The following is a 22,661-nucleotide window of genomic DNA, read 5'->3' on the forward strand; positions in this document are numbered from 1 at the left end:
CTTCTTCAACAATGCATCCCACGATAGTCCGGGACTGGAATAGTACCATGCCGGGTCCAAGCCATATTGTTTTAAACATGTCTTTCTAAATATCTCGAATATATCGGCGAGTAACAATACATCGGTTTTTAAGTACAGATCGTGATAATCGCCTAAATTATTACAACCTAATTTATCCCAGACCGTCAGAGCGTGTTCATAATGGGCATCTGTTATTCTAGATTCTGTTAAGTTACTATAGAATGATTCGAGGGGTGGTAATTCAGTTTCTTCGAATCTAGACCAATCATCCATATATTCGTAAGGATATACACCTTTTCTCAGCAACAAATGACGAGTTATCTTATCGGTATATTAATTTGTTATCGCAAAGTCATCGGGATTGTTCGCATTAGCTAAATTGTCCAGGGAAGATAACAGAAACTGTACAGAGTCTATGAATCTAAGCCCATTACTTTGATTTGTTCTAGATTTCCCATCCTTGTCCCTATAATGTATAGGTTTAGTCAACGAGAACGATATGTATTTTTCCATATTATTAGGAATGCACGTTAAACCGCCGTCGGTCTTTGAGATAGCTTGCATAATGAGATGTGAATCGTATCCCCTAAGGTTATGAAACACAACGGGGATGGGTATTGTTTGAGAATTCATTTTTAGTTTCAAGTTACACTCGTTATGAGCGGCTCCCCGATAATTACCCGTGACGTGACAATGATCTCTTACGGAATCCCCATCCAGGGGTTTATTACAAACGTGACAACTCGTTGACTTCTTATGGGCTCTCCAATCATCCCTCGTCATACGCATGGGTTTCTTACACGATAATTTTTCCCTGATTATTCTCTCTTCATTTTGTAGATATTCTAGGAACTTTCCCGCTGCATCAGGTCCTCTGTAAATCACGGGAGTGTTTGTTTTCCCATCATACCTTACAACTATATATCCAAACCCACAAGGAATATGTTCTTGAGTTTTGTACGTAAAACTACTATCAGTATTGCTATGGTTGGTATTCTCTATGGGTTTGATAAGCGCTTCGAAGTCGGCGTAAATTACGTACGGTACTGGCATTTGATTACAATAATGTTCAAATTTTAATATATTTTTTCCCTCTTTAGGCATATCGATCCTGATAGCATTCTGTCCAACACCTCTACAGTCTTCTTTATGCGCTTCCAATAGATCTTGTCTGCTGTACCCATGTAGGCATCTTTCACAGAAATATTTATTTCTAGCATGTTTTGTTTGATCGTATAATAGCCTGTTTAAACTCTTTATCCACGTATAATGATATTTACCATCTTTTTCGATCAGAAATGAATTGATTCTGGGGATATTTTCCGGAGCGGAGCTTATCCTGTGTACAACAATTCCTTTATAATGTCCGAAAACATTTATAGCTAAATTATTTTGCTTTTCCACCTTATCAATTTGTGATATTGGTGTAGGTTCGTCTATACCATCGAAGTTGAGTCCATCGTTTTGGGGATAGCTAGAAGGTCTATCCGGATGCTTGTCTACGGGGAACAATGCAGATCTTATCATCATTCTTAAACAGTCATCGGATTTATTTTTTATGTTAATTATGGCTTTTTTCTTCTTATAATACGTGGGTAAATCTATATAAGATCCACCTTTGAAGGGCATATAATTCGCTATATCTAAATATAAACTAAGGATTTTATCCACACCCCAACCAGAACCTCTATTAGTCCAGCGTTCTAAAGTTTCCTGTATTCTCTGAATTGATGTATCTAATGATGAGTTTATGGTATCGGATTCGGTTATAACTTCTTGATTGCTCCGGAAATATGGTTCGGTATATTCGGTGCTATCGTCTGTGTTACTTTTACTCAATGTCATTTTAATCGTCAGCTGGTATTTTATACTATGTAAATCATCTAATTCCTTGTTAATTTTACTCGATATGATGGGCTTAATATCGTTAACATCCATGTTGGAATTAATATCCATCTTCCAACCTCTTAGATATTTACCAACGCCGGCGGATGTGGGTACAAATATTAATTCTTGATGTTGATTATCATCATCATTATCAATATCAACATTATCATTAGGTTGATTATTATCTAGTAAAGCGATCAATTCAGCTCTTCTCATTCGAGAATAACCTCTCAGCCCACTGTTTCTCGCTCGAGCTTTGAGTTCCCTAACAGTCTGGGGTCTGTTGTATTCCAAACCGAGTAAATCCATCAATTCAGCTTTTCTCATACGAGAATATCCACGCAGTCCACTTTGCTTTGCAATAGCTTTTAATTCTCTGACAAAAACCATTGTGGTTGAATGGTATATGCAAAATGAGACAAATGTCTAATTGGTTGTTTTCATATATCTAAATACGTATTCTCCCCAACCTATTCCTCTCATTGATGTAATCTCTCTTCCTAGCATAAATAATCTGGTTCCTGACCCTATCAGCACCGTGTTTCTTACATAAACAATAACGACCTTTGACCCCTATCCCGCATTCAGAACACGTATAGTTAATGTTTCCGCGCCTGATGTAATAATTGTGTATGCCGCAGTAAATTTGAACACAGCGTCGGTTACAAAGAGTAGTCTTACCCATGAGTGTAAACTTGCAGTTATTCATGGTATATACATCTATCATATCATTTGTCTAAATGCAAATCACATCTACACTATTGAGATATTGATTAGGCTATTTATAGATCGCTCTAAACTAGGTCATAGCCACAGCTGTCACTCTGACTTATGCATAATTGTATAGCTGAAAATCAATACAGCAGTCAATCCCAACATGATAAATGTGACCTCTCGGTTCTTTTGTTCCTCTGACGGTGTATAAAACTGACTCATTGTTGGTCTCGGTATTGGGTCTAGTTTTTTCCCCAAAACGAGGAAGTATTCGTGCATGGCAGATTCGACATCCTTAAACGTTTGAATTGAATGTCCTTCCTTAATCAGTTGTTCATGAATAAAGTCTAATCTCTTCATTCTCTGCTGTGTATATTGTAACTGGGCTGCTTGGTATTGTTCTAAAGCTTTGTTATGTCGTTTACGCTCCTCTTCAACTTCTTTAGCGTTTGATTCCCTCAGAGTAGAAAATAAATAATTACTCCCCGAAAAAGCTAGAGCATTAACAACAGCTCCACCGACCATCATCGCAATTGTTGCCATATGTTTAATAATATAAAATATTCAAATGTTTATATGAATATAAATATTCAAATGTTTAATTACTTTATTATGTCTTCCGGGATAAGTCCTTGTTTGATGAGCATATCCTTCGTTGCCATAGCCAATCCAATATCAAGAATGGCCATTCCGATGTCATATCTATTAAAATCTAGCTTGGGAGGTGTGGCTTTAGTAATCATTTTAGCCATACGGGCATAGCCAATGGCCAAGCCGGTGACCACCGCTGAATGATACGTCGCGTTTACCAACATTTTACCGTCTGTAACTGGAGTAGTCATGCTTCTTATAGCATTATATGAGGACTAACCTCTAATTGAACTTGTTGTTGCGGCGGGGGTGACGTTTTCTCTTCTCCGGTCTTATAAAAGAACCATACAGCCGCTATACCAGCAACTCCTACTAGTGCCCATGTTTTAATCGGATTTGAATTATTTATTAATTTCGCTTTGCGCGCCAGCCCTCCCTTTCTTCCTGCAGCTACTTCAAAGGATTCTTTGTCACTCTGGGTTGTTTTTTTGTTTTCTCATTCACATGTGGTGCATCCTCATTCACATGTGGTGCATCCTCATTCACAGTCACATGTGATGGTTCCTCATTCACTTGTTGTTCCGCAAGCTGTTGTGTGTTCACAATCTGTTGTTCCTCGTTCACAATCTGTGGTGTCACCTGTGTCTCCATTATTAATTTGAACTTCGTTCTTTATATTATTAAGTGGGCACGTATGTTTAAATTGACAATACCTAGCCGTTATTAAAGCTGTGGTGAATGGAGCTAAGAACATTCCGAATCTATGATAAAACTCACAGCTCACCGAGCTTACAGCGTGTTCGATGAATGGGTCTTTCTCTAGAGATTCGCATAAATACAAGCGATGTTCTGCCAGGATGGGGAGAAACGTACTAGCTACGGCTGTGTATAGTTGTAATATAGAAGACCCTATCGTTTTAGTCATGGTAGCTCCCAGTCTAGACTCGTAAGGCGCGTACAGTTTTTTAATTTCTTCGTCGGTCATGTTATCAATTTTTTCGATGGTATAATTTTCCCCCAAATATTGGGAACATTTTCCACCGGCTACCAAAGCCGCGAGTCTTTCTCTATGTTTATCTAAAGATTTATCAGCATGTTGATGTGTATCAGATTCTTTGAGCATTTGTTCGATGAGTTCGTCGCATTCCATAATGTAATACCTAAGGAGATATTTAAGTCTAACATAATATAATATGGCATATCCAATACATCCCGTAATAATGAACTGTTGCGAAAGAATGAGGATTTCGAACCACATTTTATGTCATATTAACCACTAATGTTCAATTTGCTACATTTTTGCTACATTTTGCTACATTTTTGTTACATTTTTGCTACATTTGCTATAATTTTACTATATTTTTGCTATAATTTTGCTACATTTTGCTAAGCAATTGCATAAGCAGCTGGTTGATCGGTTTTTAATACGAGTTTACAGTGCTTCGTTGCCGCTAACTGTTTTCTGACTTTATCTCGTTCCCCCTTGGTATAAATGACATCATTTTCGCGTAAACATTCCTCGAATGAATCTCGATCTTTGCAATGAAACAGCGCTACCCATTTGGTCTGCTCTCTGAGATCTTTCAGGACAGAGTTGTATTTTTGAGTAAGTACCCAAACGCTATGTTGAGTATGCCGTCCGGAGATTGCTAAATACGAAAGCATATCTTTCTTTTTTGTGAGTTCTTTACTCGCGCTGCAGTCGTCTATTACGAAAAGGGTCGATTCTCCTTTGTATTTTTCGTGACATACTCGGAGGCAGTCTTGTAAACGATCGCCCGGATCGACTCTGTGTACCCCGTCGTCATTCATTACCCAATCTCTCGATAGGTAGGTTTTATCAACGCTTATAGTCGGACACAGAATAATAATATGATCGAAAACGTCCTGATAATGACTTTCTAAAATATCTAGAATAAAAGCTGTTTTTCCGCAGCCCGTTTGACCGCATATGATAGCGCAGTGCGGATCTTTAGGTAAAAGATTATCAATAGATTGCTTGCACGAATCTCCCATTCTGTATATTAAGTTGCGCATCCATAATCACGTACAAATATATGTTTAATTTACCAGCCGATTCCTGAAGCTTCGTTATCTGTATGGTGGCACCCTCGCTAGCATTTTCTATTCTCCTCCCACTGCCGTGTAATTGGTCATCGTCCGTTGTTTGCATGTCGAGCCATAGCGCGTACTTCGTGGTGAAGTTTTCACCCATCGATACATTCCCGAGAGACAGATCTTTCACGACCGCGTTAACTTCCGGAGAACGTTTTATAGAAGGAAGTTTTTTAATCTCATCCCACTGGTGATACGCTAGCATTCCTTGGCTATATAGTTGATTAGGAACGCCCTCGATAGTCAATTCTACTTTTGTAATCTTGGGATTGTAAAACTTCTCGGTATTTCTTTTAAACGCATCGGAGGGGTCCTCGAACAACATTAAAATACCCTTCAGCGACCTCGTGGGAACGTTTAGATTGATATTCCACATCGTATCTTTTTTGTCCCTCGTGATCTTTCGATGTCGCAGCACGCGATCGTACAAAATGGCTAAACTTCCCGTATACTGGTTACGAATTTGTCTGGCTTATTCGGGATCCGTTATCATATCGTACTCCAGAGAGATATTGTCAATGGAATATCTAGCATCTTCATTAGCAGATCTGATTACTCTACCGTAGTCATTAAAAGTGAGTTCGTATTCTAACCTATCGTCTAGGGATGCTTGATAAAAGGGCATGTGGGAATCTAGTAATTCAAAGTCTAGGGGAACATAGAATCTGTTACCTAATGCGTCGACACTATCACCATTATCAGCGCCCACGCGCAGTCTCAATGTGTTCTTATTACAAATACCTTGGTACTGTAAGTTTTCCCGCTCTTTATCCGTTCTCCAGAGATCCATGTAACAATAGTATACATCGCTATCATCGATACTCAAAACCTCATTACCGCTAATTTTAATCGCGATTTTCTTAACGATAGCACGACCTATGTTCTGAACGGGCTCCCTGTTAACGTCTGTAGAAGTCAAACTAATCGTAAATGCTAGTCGGACAGTTCCGGGAACTAACACATCGTGTGCGCCGAGATTAGGAAAGCGAACCAGAAGCGTTTGATTCTGATCGATGGTACTAGGGTTATTAGTTATAGTTACAGACTGACGAATTGCTTTGACCCCTAATGGATCTTGAAGTCTACGTTGTGGGTTTAACTTGCGTCCGTATTGCGAAGACATTGTTTATATTGAAATTATGTACCCTATGTTTGATATAAAAATGACTGATTTTGATATTAATGACTTTGATCTAAGTACCTTTGATGAATCGAATCGAACTGAAGAGGGTACTGATGAAACCAGGTTTAGTAGTCTTAACGATGAACTTTTACAATCGTCTGTCAATGATTATTACGATGCATTAAAAGATGATACCCCAATAGGTCGTGACTATTCAAAGTTTGAGATAGATAGTAAAGGAATATTGCGACTGCGTGGCGCTCCGGATATTGATCTTATGCATTCTCGTACTCGTAAGCCCCTAGCCTTGTCTACGATAGCTGCTAAACACGGCATCGGCACTGTTCGTAATAAATTAGGTTTTGTGGACTACCGACGACTTTCCGCGAAGACTACGAAGGTTCTTCGAACCGTGCGTACTGAACTCGGTAATACAGATAATTTGGAAGAAGCCTTGATGGTGGCCTCGGACGGACTCGGAGAAATCTTAGATACCTATTACGATAATTCCACGTTACAGGTATCGGAGTTTAGTATTAGGGAATTACGAGGTCTTGACAAGGCAATGCGAACAATGCGGGAGAACTCATCAATAATATAGCCAAGATATCCGAAATCGACAAGCATATAGATTACGAGAAAACAAAACTCGAACAGGCGGGCGATGAGTTCAGTAGACGCCGCGTAGCGGAAAGATTGCGTAACTTAGAAGACGAAAGATCGGCCCGCCTCGAAGCAGCTTCCAGTAATAGAAAGGCACTTCGTTCGCAAATCAGTCGTATTCGAGAAACTATCGATCAAGTCCTCAACGATGACACTACACTGGCCGATAAAATTAAAACATTGTTCAGAGAACAGGGAATAACAATTGCCAGTATTTTAACCGCGTTGGGTTTTATTATATCGACTTTGACTCTCTCGTTAACAGGTGGCAGTACAGGTGGAGGCGGATCACCGCCCAACGATAAAAATGGTATAAAAGAGTGGATAAAAAAGCATTTAAAAGCATTAGGTTCAGCACTGGGAAAGCTCGCTGAGAAAGCCGCGGCCGCACTTCCCGGTATAATAGGGAGTGTTGTTTCCTGGCTATTGAATTTATTAGCTCAGACCACCACTTGGCTTAGTCAAAACTTGTGGGGGTTGATCATAGCAATTGCAGGGCTGTTGTACGTATTCGCTAAGAACTATTTATCCACCAAATCAGTTCGCTAACCAAATCATGAGTAAACCAACCGAGACTCCACCCACTACAAGCGCTGTTTTTTCATCGATATGTTGTTGATTTTTAGCCTCAATATGTGGTGGTACTTGTGTATTAGTAGATGTTTGAGCATTAGTAGATGGTTGTGAAACATGTGGTGTTTGCGGCTTGACTATTCCCTTTTCGCCCGTGATCGTTTGCGTTATTAATTCAACGTTAATATCTGAATTTATACCTGGTTTTTGTTGATCGGTAGCGATAACAATTTTATTATTATAGCCTATCACTTGACTGATCTTAAGTTCCATATTACTAGACATGTATAGTCCCGGCGCATAAACGAAGTCCACTTTGGATTGAGCGTACTGTAATGCATCTTGAAAACGCTTTATAGACGATGGTATGTCAACTGATGAATTAATGGTGTCCTCCACGTTTGCGACAAACTGTTTTTGCGCATCGAACGCCGTCCCAGTACCGATAATGGACGTTCGTGTTTGCGATTGCGCACCGAGAATTGCCCACACATAAGTTCTTATCGATTCATTAACTCTTACAAATCCTGGGTTAGTAAAATTATTTTCCGTTTTATCATTAAGAAATTCATTCCAAGCATCATCGTTCAGTTGTATAAATTTTTTAACAATATAAATTAAACCACTCTTAAAACTCATAATATCCCCTCTCCAATCGTTACTATAAAGTTCCCAGCCTTTATACCAATGACCGGTTTTATGCCAATGATCATATATTCTTGCGTAAAGTTTGCTGGTGCTATACAACTTACCAAAATTTACTGGAAGTTTATGAAGTATTTTATATACATAATCGCTTTCTTCTTTGACAGATATTTTTTCATCTGCGTAAGGAACACCTAGACCATGGTTTGCTCCTTTAATACGCCAATCTTTACTCGTAGAAATATTAAATTCATTACAAATACGTTCATACGCCCCCCTATTATACGGATTATTTGATGCATTCCACGCTCGATCCTGCGGTAATGGAGCATTAATTTCTTTAAGTATACGTCTAATCTGATAGTATACGTGAAATAATATAACAGACTTATATAGTTTAAATCCTGGGACATTAACAGATACGCCACATCCCGTTGTGGCACACCATACGGCAAAGTTTAACTGATTCTGCCAAAATTGCATCGGATTGTGAAACCAATCGTGCACCATTGTATCTCTAGTTGCCGTGACTCTGTAGTTTTCAAAGATATCGGGGAATTTAACTAAAAATTCAGCACCAGAGGCAGTTACTATAATCGATTGATTAGTAATGTGAGTCGATTTCATATTTAAGTTATGATATAGTATCATTGTATATTTAATATGTATGTTACACTCCCTGGAATAACAAATGGTCAGTCTATTGAACTGCTTCATACTATCGATAACTCGGATGGACAACTCGAAGTAGCCCTATGCGATGTAACGTATTACCCACTGTGGACCAATATAAGTGCTGCGAGAGGTAATAATGAGTTTCATATAACAGATAAACAAAATATTATTGAAAAAAAAATTAATATACCTGATGGGTATTACAGTATATGTTCACTCAATGATAAATTTTTTAAGCCTAATGGAATTAGTATCACACAAAATGAGTCGAATGGGATAGTGAAAATCGGCACTGGAGAAAAAGGTATGTGGATTCATGAGAACTTAGCAATTACACTTGGATTTACACAGGTAGAAAGATCAAGAGACTTTATATTATCAATATACAGGACAACATCTGATGGAGATGCATTACCCGATTTAGTTCCCTATAAAGAGTTGTGCATCCATCTTTATCAGATCAGTACAACGGATAATATTCAACAAGAAAGTCCTTCAACTCTACTCAGATGTGTTCCAGTGAAAAATGAAAAATACAATAGTGGTAGAACGGAATCCTTCTCGTCATTACAATATAAAAAATTAAAGCGGGGTATTATTTCAGACCTTAAAATTTCTGTATTAGATGTAAAACACCAACCTGTACATATAGGATACTTAAGTGTAACACTCCATATTAAAAAATAATGGTTGATTCCATATTTAAGTTATGATATAGTATCATTGTATATTTGATATGTATGTTACACTCCTGGGAATAACAAATGGACAGTCTATTCAACTGCTTCGTACTATCGATAACTCGGATGGACAACTCGAAGTCGCTCTATGCGATGTAACGTATTACCCGAGGTGGACCAATATAAATGCTGCAAAAAATAATAATAGGATAATGATATTATCCATACTTGGTACTAGCAAATCCATTCCTATACCTGATGGGTATTACAGCGTAAGCTCACTCAATGATGAAATTTTAAAGCCTAATGGAGTTAGTCTCTCACAAAATGAGGCGTTTGGAACAGTGAAATACAACCATGCACATAATATAATTGTATTGGGCCAACCAGGTAGAGAGGAATTTAGTCGCTTAGATGGTGCACATCCTTATATTAAATTAGCCGATTTAGTTCCCTATAAAGAGTTGTTCATCCATCTTGATCAAATAAGCACAACGGATAATATTCAACTAGAAAGTCCTTCAACTCTGCTCAGAAGTGTTCCAGTGAAAAATGAAAAATACAATAGCGGCAGAATGGAATCTTTCTCGTCATTACAATATAAAAAATTGAAGCGTGGTATTATTTCAGACCTCAAAATTTCTATATTAGATGTAAAACATCAACCAGTACATATAGGATACTTAAGTGTAACACTCCATATTAAAAATAATGGTTGATGCATCAGGCCCTGGAACAGTAAGACAATGTAATACAATTGCGCTTTCCGATCTCGGAGACACAGAAGGATTTGATAAACCCGGTTACAATGGTAAGTTATACGCTTTACACTTACACGATAATGTATACAAGCGGAAAGAAGTCACATTCACGGGTAATCTAGAAGATTTAAGCGATGTCGACGTTAGTAGACTAATTAAAAACACTTCGTATAATATTACTCGCAACGACGATAATAAATGGGCTATGGTCGAAGCAAACATCGAGTGGCTACTGAATATCGTCATTACCCCACCTTATGTGATGATAGGTAAGGGACATAATTTAACTAAGATAATAAATAGTGGCATCGTACTCGCGGCTTATATCCCGTCAAAACGAAAAAGTGTGTGTGTTACCCCCCTGCCAGAAAACCCAGGTCATATGTTATATAGTCGTCCGGCCTTAAAAAATGTTACTTTAAATTTGGTTACTGAATTCGAAGATATTAAAGTTAACTTGAGTGCAATACCTAATATTTCTACTCTTATTATTGAAGTCTTGTTCGGAGATGCACCGGTAGATGCCTTCGAAATATTACCAGGTCTATCGATTAAATGGCTCAAGAAACACGAGCGTCAACGTTGCAGTATTATTCATATCGGAGCATCGCCCGTTGCAACCCTCGAGGGGGGCCAAATTATTAAAAGTGACAGTATTTCTCTTTCTAAGATATTATTGCCGTATAATATACATTTGATAAGATTGATGTATAGTCTCAAAACATTTAAGCAAGACCAATTAAAGACTATTATATGATCGTAATATACACTATGAGTTTATATCCGGCGCTCGGTGAAGCATTTGAAAAGATGGAAACTGTTGATGGATTTCGATTACATCAAATAAGCGACATAAAACATCGAATAGGGAAGGATAGGGAGTTGAGACTTGGATTGTATAAAAAGTATCGCAGAGCCGTGAATGCTCTGGACGGAGTTGACACCGCTCTTGTAGTATCTGGCATGGGACATGGTGTAGCGGGTATCGGTTTACTATCAACTATAATCGCCGCGCCTATCGTGCTCGGCATGGAAATAACCGCTGGAGTCTCGGGACTGGCAGGAATAGCGATAAAATTCATTTCTCGTAGGTTGCAAAAGAAAGCATTAAAACACGATAGTATTCGGATACTCGCCGAAGCAAAGTTGAACAGCATTGAGGATCATATTTCGACAGCAATGGCCGATTGTAAGATATCCGAGGATGAGTTTCGTTTAGTGCTGTCGGAACTCACCAAATACAACGAAATGAAGCAGGAGATTCGATCAAAATCTCGTAAGACCAGTGGTATTAGCGAAGACGAGAAAAAAAAGTTCATAGAACAGGGGAGGCAACAAGCGAGTCAATTATTCCGTGCCAAAACCAAAGAACTGGTTGGAGATTAAAAATAGATTGTTTACTATCGTTTGATCACATTTAGACAAATGCTTACATAAATATATATAATAATGGAGAAAGCTATTAAATGGAGAGAATTACCACAAGGTTTTTATTATATCAGTGATGTCAAACCAACCAAATACGGTTATCAATTGTTTCTTATCAATTTACAAAAAGAGTGTAGTTATATAGTCTGGTCTCCTAGTAAAATGAACGAAGAACTTAATAAAAATGTTGAATATCGCTTTATCGATAAAAATAATAAAGAATATTTTTATTACCATTTAGACTCATCTAAAGCAATGATTGGCCCCAGGTATTGGTGAGCTGGAGTCAATCTCATGACTATCGTTAAATTGCATAATCATTTTGGCATAAAAAATCCCCCCTGTAGTAGCAGTATAGGTAATAAATCTGGCTCCAGTGGAAGTGGTCCAGAACCATCATTACCTATACTACTCGGGGCAGAAAACGAGGGACATCGTCAGATAAGCCAAGATATGTTTGGAAGGACACAATCGAATCCAAGCTCAGCACAATTCGATTTCAGAAGTCCCCGCAAATCATGCAATCACCCCCGACAGCTAATCCTCTCTGTGCATTTGACCATAAAGTCTACTCACATACCAAGCACCGTGCCAGGAAAAGTACCAGACGCCTCAATCGCTTACCCGTCAATATCATTGCAAGGAGAGTACGTACACCCGCTAACAGTGTGGAGTACTAATTAAACATTCCAGTAATGTAACACGCCACTATATGAGTTTTTTGTAACTTGCTTATTCTATTTTACACATACAAAACAATTATAGAACAATGCATTTCAATTATCCCCCGTTACCAACATATACAAAGAAACACAGTGCTCAACTTAAAACACTTCATTTTGCACATATATATAATAATTATACACGAATACAAAACAATTATCTCCCTTTACCAATATATACAAAGAAAACAAAATTGGATACATTATATATACAAAATTGTATATTTTTGGATATGTCATATATACAAACTTGTATATTTTTGTATATCTCATCATTCCAAACTTGTATATGCTTTGGATATATCATCATTTCAAAGCTTCTTTAGATGGATTTTTTTGGCAGTTGAAAAGGTCAAGATCGAAATCCAAAAGTCAAGGTGGAGTGCCAAGGTGGTCGGAGGGTCAATGTCGACCACCTTGCGAGTTTTACTCCTCTGTGACATTTTGTTAATTTGACCAAAGATGAGACCATGGGCATTGGACTTTGTCGTTTCTCCGACCCAAAATAACAAATTTCCCCTATGGGTCCCAGACCTTGCCAAACGATGTTTTAGGTCACCTGAGAGACCGGAAGCCGATCGTTTTTCGATTTGGAACAAGTCAGGTCGGCCTCGAAAATGGCATCTTAACCCTGGGGAAAAGGTCAAGGTCGAAATCCAAATGTCAAGGTGGAGTGCCAAGGTGGTCGGAGGGTCAAGGTCGACCACCTTGGCGAATTTCATGCCTCTGTGACAATTTTTTAATTTCACCCAAGATGAGACCATGGGCATTGGACAGTCGTTTTTTCCGTTCCAAAGTAATAAATTTCGCTATGGGTTCTCAGATCTTGCCAAACAAGGTTTAAGGTCACCTGGGCGACCGGAAGCCGCTCGTTTCTCTTTTTGCGCAAATCAGGTCGGCCTTATCCCTGACCTTTGGAGAAAAAGGTGCCAAAGGTCAATGTCGGATGCCAAGATGGTCGGAGGGTTTCAAGTTTCAAGCCTCTGTGACATTTTGTTAATTTCACCCCAGATGAGACCATTGGCATTGGACTTTGTCGTTTCTCCGACCCAAAATAACAAATTTCGCTATGGGTCTCAGACCTTAAACGAGGTTTTAGGTCAATTGAGCAACCGGAAGCCGCTTGTTTTTATCCCCCGCCCAACAAAGTTGGCGGGGGATATAGAAACGGGCTCCGTCCGTCCGTCCGTCTGTCACGTTTCGTTTCCGGAGCATAACTCATAAACCGTTCAATATTTTTTCATGAAACTTTGCAGGTCTGTTAGGTACATGCTGAACTGGTGCCTTGCTATTTAGACATTTTTTTACAATTCCATGGCAACAAGATGGACTTAGGTTCCAAACTCTTTTTTTTCTACAATTTCCATGACAAGTTCCACCCCAACTAAAAAAGATTAGGGTTTGTTTAGATTTCATTATGTCATAAATTCTAGAATAGGGGCGGGGGATATAGCCATGTTAGTGGCAAACTCTTCTTCGATTTGGAACAAGTCAGGTCGGCCCCGAAAATGGCCTCTAACCCCAGTTGAAAAGGTCAAGATCGAAAGCATAAGGTCAAGGTCGAGTGCCAAGGTGGTCGGAGGGTCAAGGTTGACCACCTTGCGAGTTTCATAACTCTCGGTGAAAAGGTCAAGGACGAAATCCAAAAGTCAAGGTCGAGTGCCAAGGTGGTCGGAGGGTCAAGGTCGACCACCTGGCGAGTTTCATACCTCTCGGTGAAAAGGTCAAGATCAAAAGCATAAGGTCAAGGTCGAGTTCCAAGTGGGTTGGAGAGTCAAGGTCGACCACGTTGGCGAGTTTCACTCCTCTGTGACATTTTGTTAATTTGACCCCAGATGAGACCATGGGCATTGGACTTTGTCGTTTCTCCGACCAAAAATAACAAATTTCCCTATTGGTCTCAGACCTTAACGAGGTTTTAGGTCACCTGAGCCACCGGAGGCCGCTTGTTTTTATCCCCCGCCCAACAAAGTTGGCGGGGGATATAGAAACGGCCTCCCTCTGTCCGTCCGTCCGTCTGTCACGTTTCGTTTCCGGAGCATAACTCATAAACCGTTCAATATTTTTTCATGAAACTTTGCAGGTTTCTCAGGTACATGCTGAACCGGTGCGTTTTACTATTTAGAAATTTTAGAAAATTTTATGTTTTATGTTTCAATGGCTACAAGATGGCCTTAGGTTCTCTGAAGGTAGGGTTCGTTTCCGGAGCATAACTCATAAACCGTTCAATTTCTTTTCATGAAACTTTGCAGGTTTGTCAGGTACATGCTGAACTGGTGCCTTTTGCTATTTAGACATTATCGAAATGTTTCTTTTTTTACTTTTCCATATCAACAAGATGGACTGAGGTTCTATGAGGTAAGGGTTCGTTCCTGGAGCATAACTGATAAACCGTTCAATATTTTTTCAGAAAACTTGGCAGGTTTGATAGGTACATGCTGAACTGGTGCCTTTTGCTAATGAGAAATTTTACAAGTTTTTTTTTTTTACGTTTCCATGGCAACAAGATGGACTTAGGTTCTATGAGGGGAGGGTTCGCTCCTGGAGCATAACTCATAAACCGTTCAAATTTGTTCATGAAACTTTGCAGGCTTGTCAAGTACATGCGGAACTGGTGTCTTTTGCTTTTTAGAAATTTTAGAAATTTTTATTTTTTATGTTTCCATGGCAACAAGATGGACTTATGTTCTATGAGGGGAGGGTTCGTTTCCGGAGCATAACTCATAAACCGTTCAATATTTTTTCATAAAAATTTGCAGGTCTGTCAAGTACATGCTGAACTGGTGCCTTTTGCTATTAAGAAATTTGAGAAATTTTTGTTTTTTTTACGTCTCCATGGCAACAAGATGGACTTAGGTTCTTTGAGGGGAGGGTTCGTTCCAGGAGCATAACTCATAAACCGTTCAATATTTTTTCATCCAACTTTGCAGGTTTCTCAGGTACATGCGGAACTGGTGTCTTTTGCTTTTTAGAAATTTTAGAAATTTTTATGTTTTATGTTTCCATGGCAAAAAGATGGACTTAGGTTCTATGAGGGTAGGGTTCGTTTCCGGAGCATAACTCATAAACCGTTCAATATTTTTTCATACAACTTGGCAGGTTTCTCAGGTGCATGCTGAACTGGTGCCTTTTGCTATTTAGAAATTTTCGAAATTTTTATTTTTTTACTTTTCCATGGCAACAAGATGGACTTAGGTTCTATGAGGTGAGGGTCCGTTTCCGGAGCATAACTCATAAACCGTTCAATATTTTTTCATAAAACTTGGCAGGTTTGTCGTGTACATGCTGAACTGATGCCTTTTGCTGTTTAGAAATTTCAGAAATTGTTATTTTTTTACTTTTCCATGTCAACAAGATGGACTTAGGTTCTATGAGGGTAGGGTTCGTTTCCGGAGCATAACTCATAAACCGTTCAAAAAGATTCTTGAAACTTTGCAGGTTTCTCAGGTACATGCTGAACCGGTGCGTTTTACTATTAAGAAATTTAAGAAATTTTTATGTTTTATGTTTCCATGGCAAAAAGATGGACTTAGGTTCTATAAGGGTAGGGTTCGTTTCCGGAGCATAACTCATAAACCGTTCAATAGTTTTCCATGAAACTTTGCAGGTTTCTCAGGTACATACTGAACTGGTGCCTTTTGCAATTTAGAAATTTTAGAAACTTTTTTGTTTTACTTTTCCATGGCAACAAGATGGACTGAGGTTCTATGAGGGTAGGGTTCGTTTCCGGAGCATAACTCATAAACCGTTCAAAAAGATTCTTGAAACTTTGCAGGTTTCTCAGGTACATGCTGAACCGATGCGTTTTACTATTTAGAAATTTTAGACATTTTTATGTTTTATGTTTCAATGGCTACAAGATGGACTTAGGTTCTATGAAGGTAGAGTTCGTTTCCGGAGCATAACTCATAAACCGTTCAATTTTTTTGCATGAAACTTTGCAGGTTTGTCAGGTACATGCTTAACTGGTGCGTTTTGCTATTTAGAAATTTTAGAAATTTTTATTTTTTTACTTTTCCATATCAACAAGATGGACTTATGTTCTTTGAGGGTAGGGTTCGTTCCTGGAGCATAACTCATAAACCGTTCAATAGTTTTCCATGAAACTTTGCAGGTTTCTCAGGTACATACTGAACTGGTGCCTTTTGCAATTTAGAAATTTTAGAAACTTTTTTGTTTTACTTTTCCATGGCAACAAGATGGACTGAGGTTCTATGAGGGTAGGGTTCGTTTCCGGAGCATAACTCATAAACCGTTCAAAAAGATTCTTGAAACTTTGCAGGTTTCTCAGGTACATGCTGAACCGATGCGTTTTACTATTTAGAAATTTTAGACATTTTTATGTTTTATGTTTCAATGGCTACAAGATGGACTTAGGTTCTATGAAGGTAGAGTTCGTTTCCGGAGCATAACTCATAAACCGTTCAATTTTTTTGCATGAAACTTTGCAGGTTTGTCAGGTACATGCTTAACTGGTGCGTTTTGCTATTTAGAAATTTTAGAAATTTTTATTTTTTTACTTTTCCATATCAACAAGATGGACTTATGTTCTTTGAGGGTAGGGTTCGTTCCTGGAGCATAACTCATAAACCGTTCAATAGTTTTCCATGAAACTTTGCAGGTTTCTCAGGTACATACTGAACTGGTGCCTTTTGCAATTTAGAAATTTTAGAAACTTTTTTGTTTTACTTTTCCATGGCAACAAGATGGACTGAGGTTCTATGAGGGTAGGGTTCGTTTCCGGAGCATAACTCATAAACCGTTCAAAAAGATTCTTGAAACTTTGCAGGTTTCTCAGGTACATGCTGAACCGATGCGTTTTACTATTTAGAAATTTTAGACATTTTTATGTTTTATGTTTCAATGGCTACAAGATGGAATTAGGTTCTATGAAGGTAGAGTTCGTTTCCGGAGCATAACTCATAAACCGTTCAATTTTTTTGCATGAAACTTTGCAGGTTTGTCAGGTACATGCTTAACTGGTGCGTTTTGCTATTTAGAAATTTTAGAAATTTTTATTTTTTTACTTTTCCATATCAACAAGATGGACTTATGTTCTTTGAGGGTAGGGTTCGTTCCTGGAGCATAACTCATAAACCGTTCAATATTTTTTCATGAAACTTTGCAGGTTTCTCAGGTACATGCTTAACTGGTGTTTTGCTATTTAGACATTTTCGAAATGTTTCTTTTTTTACTTTTCCATGGCAAGAAGATGGACTTAGGTTCTATGAGGTAAGGGTTCGTTCCTGGAGCATAACTGATAAACCGTTCAATATTTTTTCAGAAAACTTCGCAGGTTTGTTAGGTACATGCTGAACTGGTGCCTTTTGCTATTTAGAGATTTTATGAAATTTTATTTTTTTACGTTTCCATGGCAACAATATGGACTGAGGTTCTATGAGGGGAGGGTTCGTTTCCGGAGCATAACTCATAAACCGTTCAATATTTTTTCATAAAACTTTGCAGGTCTCTCAGGTACATGCTGAACTGATCCCTTTTCCTATTTAGAAATTTTCGAAGTTTATATTTTTTATGTTTCCATGGCAACAAGATGGACTTAGGTTCTATGAGGTGAGGGTCCGTTTCCGGAGCATAACTCATAAACCGTTCAATATTTTTTCATAAAACTTGGCAGGTTTGTCGTGTACATGCTGAACTGATGCCTTTTGCTGTTTAGAAATTTCAGAAATTGTTATTTTTTTACTTTTCCATGTCAACAAGATGGACTTAGGTTCTATGAGGGTAGGGTTCGTTTCCGGAGCATAACTCATAAACCGTTCAAAAAGATTCTTGAAACTTTGCAGGTTTCTCAGGTACATGCTGAACCGGTGCGTTTTACTATTAAGAAATTTAAGAAATTTTTATGTTTTATGTTTCCATGGCAAAGAGATGGACTTAGGTTCTATAAGGGTAGGGTTCGTTTCCGGAGCATAACTCATAAACCGTTCAATATATTTTCATCAAACTATCCAGGTTTCTCAAGTACATGCTCAAATGGAGCCTTTTGCTATTTAGAAATTTGGGAAACTTTTATTATTTTACTTTTCCATGTCAACAAGCTGGACTTAGGTTCTATGAGGGGAGGGTTCGTTTCCGGAGCATAACTCATAAACCGTTCAATATTTTTTCATGAAACTTTGCAGGTTTCTTAGGTACAAGCTGAATTGGTGCCTTTTTCTATTTAGAAATTTTAGAAAATTTTATTTTTTTGACTTATCTTCTTTGAGGGGAGGGTTCGTTCCCGGAGCATAAATCATAAACCGTTAATTATTTTTTCATGAATCTTTGCATGTCTCTCAAGTAAATGCTGAACTGGTGCCTTTTCCTATTTAGAAATTTGGTAAACTTTTATTTTTTTACTTTTCCATAGAAACAAGATGGACTCAGGTTTTTTGAGGGGAGGGTTCGTTTCCGGAGCATAACTCATAAACCATTCAATATATTTTCATCAAACTATGCAGGTTTCTCAAGTACATGCTCAACTGGTGCCTTTTGCTATTTAGAAATTTGGGAAGCTTTTATTTTTGACGTTTCCATGACAACAAGATGGACTTAGGTTATATTAGGGTGGGGGAGGGGGGTTGTTTCCGGAGCATAACTCATAAACCGTTCAATATTTTTTCATAAAACTTTGCAGGTTTCTCAGGTAGATGCTGAACTGGTGCCGTTTGCTATTTAGAAATTTTAGGAAATAAGATTTTTTATGTTTCCATGGCAACAAGATAGACTTAGGTTCTATGAGGGGAGAGTTCGTGTCCGGAGCATAACTCATAAACCGTTCAATATTTTTTCATGAAACTTTGCAGGGTTGTTAGGTACATGCTGAACTGATGCCTTTTGCTATTTAGAAATTTTAGAAAGTTTTATTTTTTACGTTTCCATGGCAACAAGTTTGACTTAGCTTCTATGAGGGTAGGATTCGTTTCCGGAGCATAACTCATAAACCGTTCAATATATTTTCATCAAACTTTGCAGGTTTCTCAAGTACATGCTCAACTGGAGCCTTTTGCTATTTAGAAATTTGGGAAACTTTTATTATTTTACTTTTCCATGGCAACAAGCTGGACTTAGGTTCTATGAGGGGAGGGTTCGTTTCCGGAGCATAACTCATAAACCGTTCAATATTTTTTCAGAAAACTTTGCAGGGTTGTTAGGTACATGCTGAACTGATGCCTTTTGCTATTTAGAAATTTTAGAAATTTATATTTTTTACTTTTCCATTACAACAAGATGGACTTATGTTCTATGAGGGTAGGGTTCGTTCCCGCATGAAACTTTGCAGGTTTGTCAGGTACATGCTGAACTGATGCCTTTTGCTATTTAGAAATTTGGGAAGCTTTTATTTTTGACGTTTCCATGGCAACAAGATGGACTTAGGTTCTATTAGGATGGGGGAGGGGGGTTGTTTCCGGAGCATAACTCATAAACCGTTCAATATTTTTTCATAAAACTTTGCAGGTTTGTCAGGTACATGCTGAACTGGTGCCGTTTGCTATTTAGAAATTTTAGGAAATAAGATTTTTTATGTTTCAATGGCAACAAGATAGACTTAGGTTCTATGAGGGGAGAGTTCGTTTCCGGAGCATAACTCATAAACCGTTCAATATTTTTTCATAAAACTTTGCTGGTTTGTTAGGTACATGCTGAACTGATGCCTTTTGCTATTTAGAAATTTTAGAAATTTATATTTTTTACTTTTCCATTACAACAAGATGGACTTATGTTCTATGAGGGTAGGGTTCGTTCCCGCATGAAACTTTGCAGGTTTGTCAGGTACATGCTGAACTGGTGCCTTTTGCTATTTAGAAATTTTCAAAAAAATTATTTTTTATGTTTCCATGGCAACAAGATGAACTTAGGTTCTATGAGTTGAGGGTTCAATATTTTTTCATAAAACTTTGCAGGTCTGTCAGGTACATGCTGATCTGGAACCTTTTGTTATTTAGAAATTTTTGTTTTTCTATTTTTTTTACTTTTCCATGGCAACAAGAGAGACTTAGGTTCTATGAGGGTAGGGTTCGTTTCTGGAGCATAACTCATAAACCGTTCAACATTTTTTCATGACACTTTCCAGGTTTGTCAGGTACATGCTGAACTGGTATCCTTTGCTAATTAGAAATTTTAGAAATTTTTATATTTTATGTTTCCACGGCAACAAGATTGACTTAGGTTCTATGAGGGTAGGGTTCGTTCCTGGAGCATAACTCATAATCCGTTCAATATTTTTTCATAAAACTTTGTAGGTCTCTCAAGCACATCCTTTACTGGTGCCTTTTGCTATTTAGAAATTTGGGAAATTTTTATTTTTTACGTTTCCATGGCAACAAGATTGTCTTAGCTTCTATGAGGGGAGGGTTCGTTCCCGGAGCATTACTCATAAACCGTTCAATATTTTTTCATAAAACTTTGCAGGTTTGTCAGGTATATGCTGAACTGGTGCCGTTTGCTATTTAGAAATTTTAGGAAATAAGATTTTTTATGTTTCCATGGGAAAAAGATGGTCATACATGCTGAACTGGTGCCGTTTGCTGTTCACAAATTTTTAATTTTTTTAGTTTTTATGTTTCCATGGCAACAAGATAGACTTAGGTTCTATGAGGGGAGAGTTCGTTCCCGGAGCATTACTCATAAACCGTTCAATATTTTTTCATAAAACGTTGCTGCTTTGTCAGGTACATGCTGAACTGGTCCCTTTGGCTATTAAGAAATTTGAGAAATTTTTATTTTTTATCTTTCCATGGCAACACGATGGACCTAGGTTCTATGAGGGGAGAGTTCGTTCCCGGAGCATTACTCATAAACCGTTCAATATTTTTTCATAAAACTTTGCAGGTTTGTCAGGTACATGCTGAACTGGTGCCGTTTGCTGTTTAGACTTTTTAGAAATTTTTATTTTGTATGTTTCCATGGCAACAAGATAGACGTAGGTTCTATGAGGGGAGAGTTCGTTTCCGGTGCATTACTCATAAACCGTTCAATATTTTTTCATAAAACTTTGCAGGTTTGTCAAGTCCATGCTGAACTGGTGCCGTTTGCTATTTAGAAATTTTAGGAAATAAGATTTTTTTATGTTTCCATGGCAAACAAGAGGGTCTTAGGTTCTATGAGTGGAGAGTTCGTTCCCGGCGCATAACTCATAAACCGTTCAATATTTTTTTCATGAAACTTTGCAGGTTTGTCAGGTACATGCTGAACTGGTGCCGTTTGCTGTTAACAAATTTTTATTTTTTTTATGTTTCCACGGCAACAAGATGGACTTTAGGCTCTGTGAGGGGAGGATTCGTTTCCGGTGCATTACTCATAATCCGTTCAATATTTTTTCATGAAACTTTGCTGGTTTGTCAGGTACATGCTGAACTAGTCCCTTTCGCTATTAAGAACTTTTAGAAATTTTTATTTTTTATGTTTCCATGGCAACAAGATGGACTTAGGTTCTATGAGGGGAGAGTTCGTTTCCGGAGTATTACTCATAAACCGTTCAATATTTTTTCATAAAACGTTACATGTCTGACAAGTACGTGCTGAACTGGTGCCTTTTGCTATTTAGAAATTTTAGGAAAAAAGATTTTTTATGTTTCCATGGCAAAAAGATGGTCTTAGGTTCTATAAGGGGAGAGTTCGTTCCCGGTGCATAACTCATAAACCGTTCAATATATTTTCATAAAACTTTACTTGTCTCTCAGGTACTTGCTGAACTGGTGCCTTTTGCTATTTAGAAATCTTTTATTTTTTTTATTTTTTCATGTTTCCAAGGCAACAAGATTGACTTAGGTTCTATATGAGGGTAGGATTCGTTTCCGGTGCATTACTCATAAACCGTTCAATATTTTTTCATGAAACTTTAGATATCTGTCAAGTACATGCTGAACTGGTGCCATTTGCTATTTAAAATTTTTAGACGTTTTTATTTTATATGTTTCCATGGCAAGAAGATAGACTTAGGTTCTATGAGGGGAGAGTTCGTTCCCGGAGCATTACTCATAAACCGTTCAATATTTTTTTCATGAAACTTTGCAGGTTTCTCAGGTACATGCTGAACTGGTGCCTTTTGCTATTTAGAAAT

The sequence above is a fragment of the Haliotis rufescens genome, unplaced genomic scaffold (genome assembly GCF_023055435.1).
Source record: "Haliotis rufescens isolate VD_foot unplaced genomic scaffold, xgHalRufe1.0.p SCAF_5, whole genome shotgun sequence".
Classification (NCBI taxonomy): domain Eukaryota; kingdom Metazoa; phylum Mollusca; class Gastropoda; order Lepetellida; family Haliotidae; genus Haliotis; species Haliotis rufescens.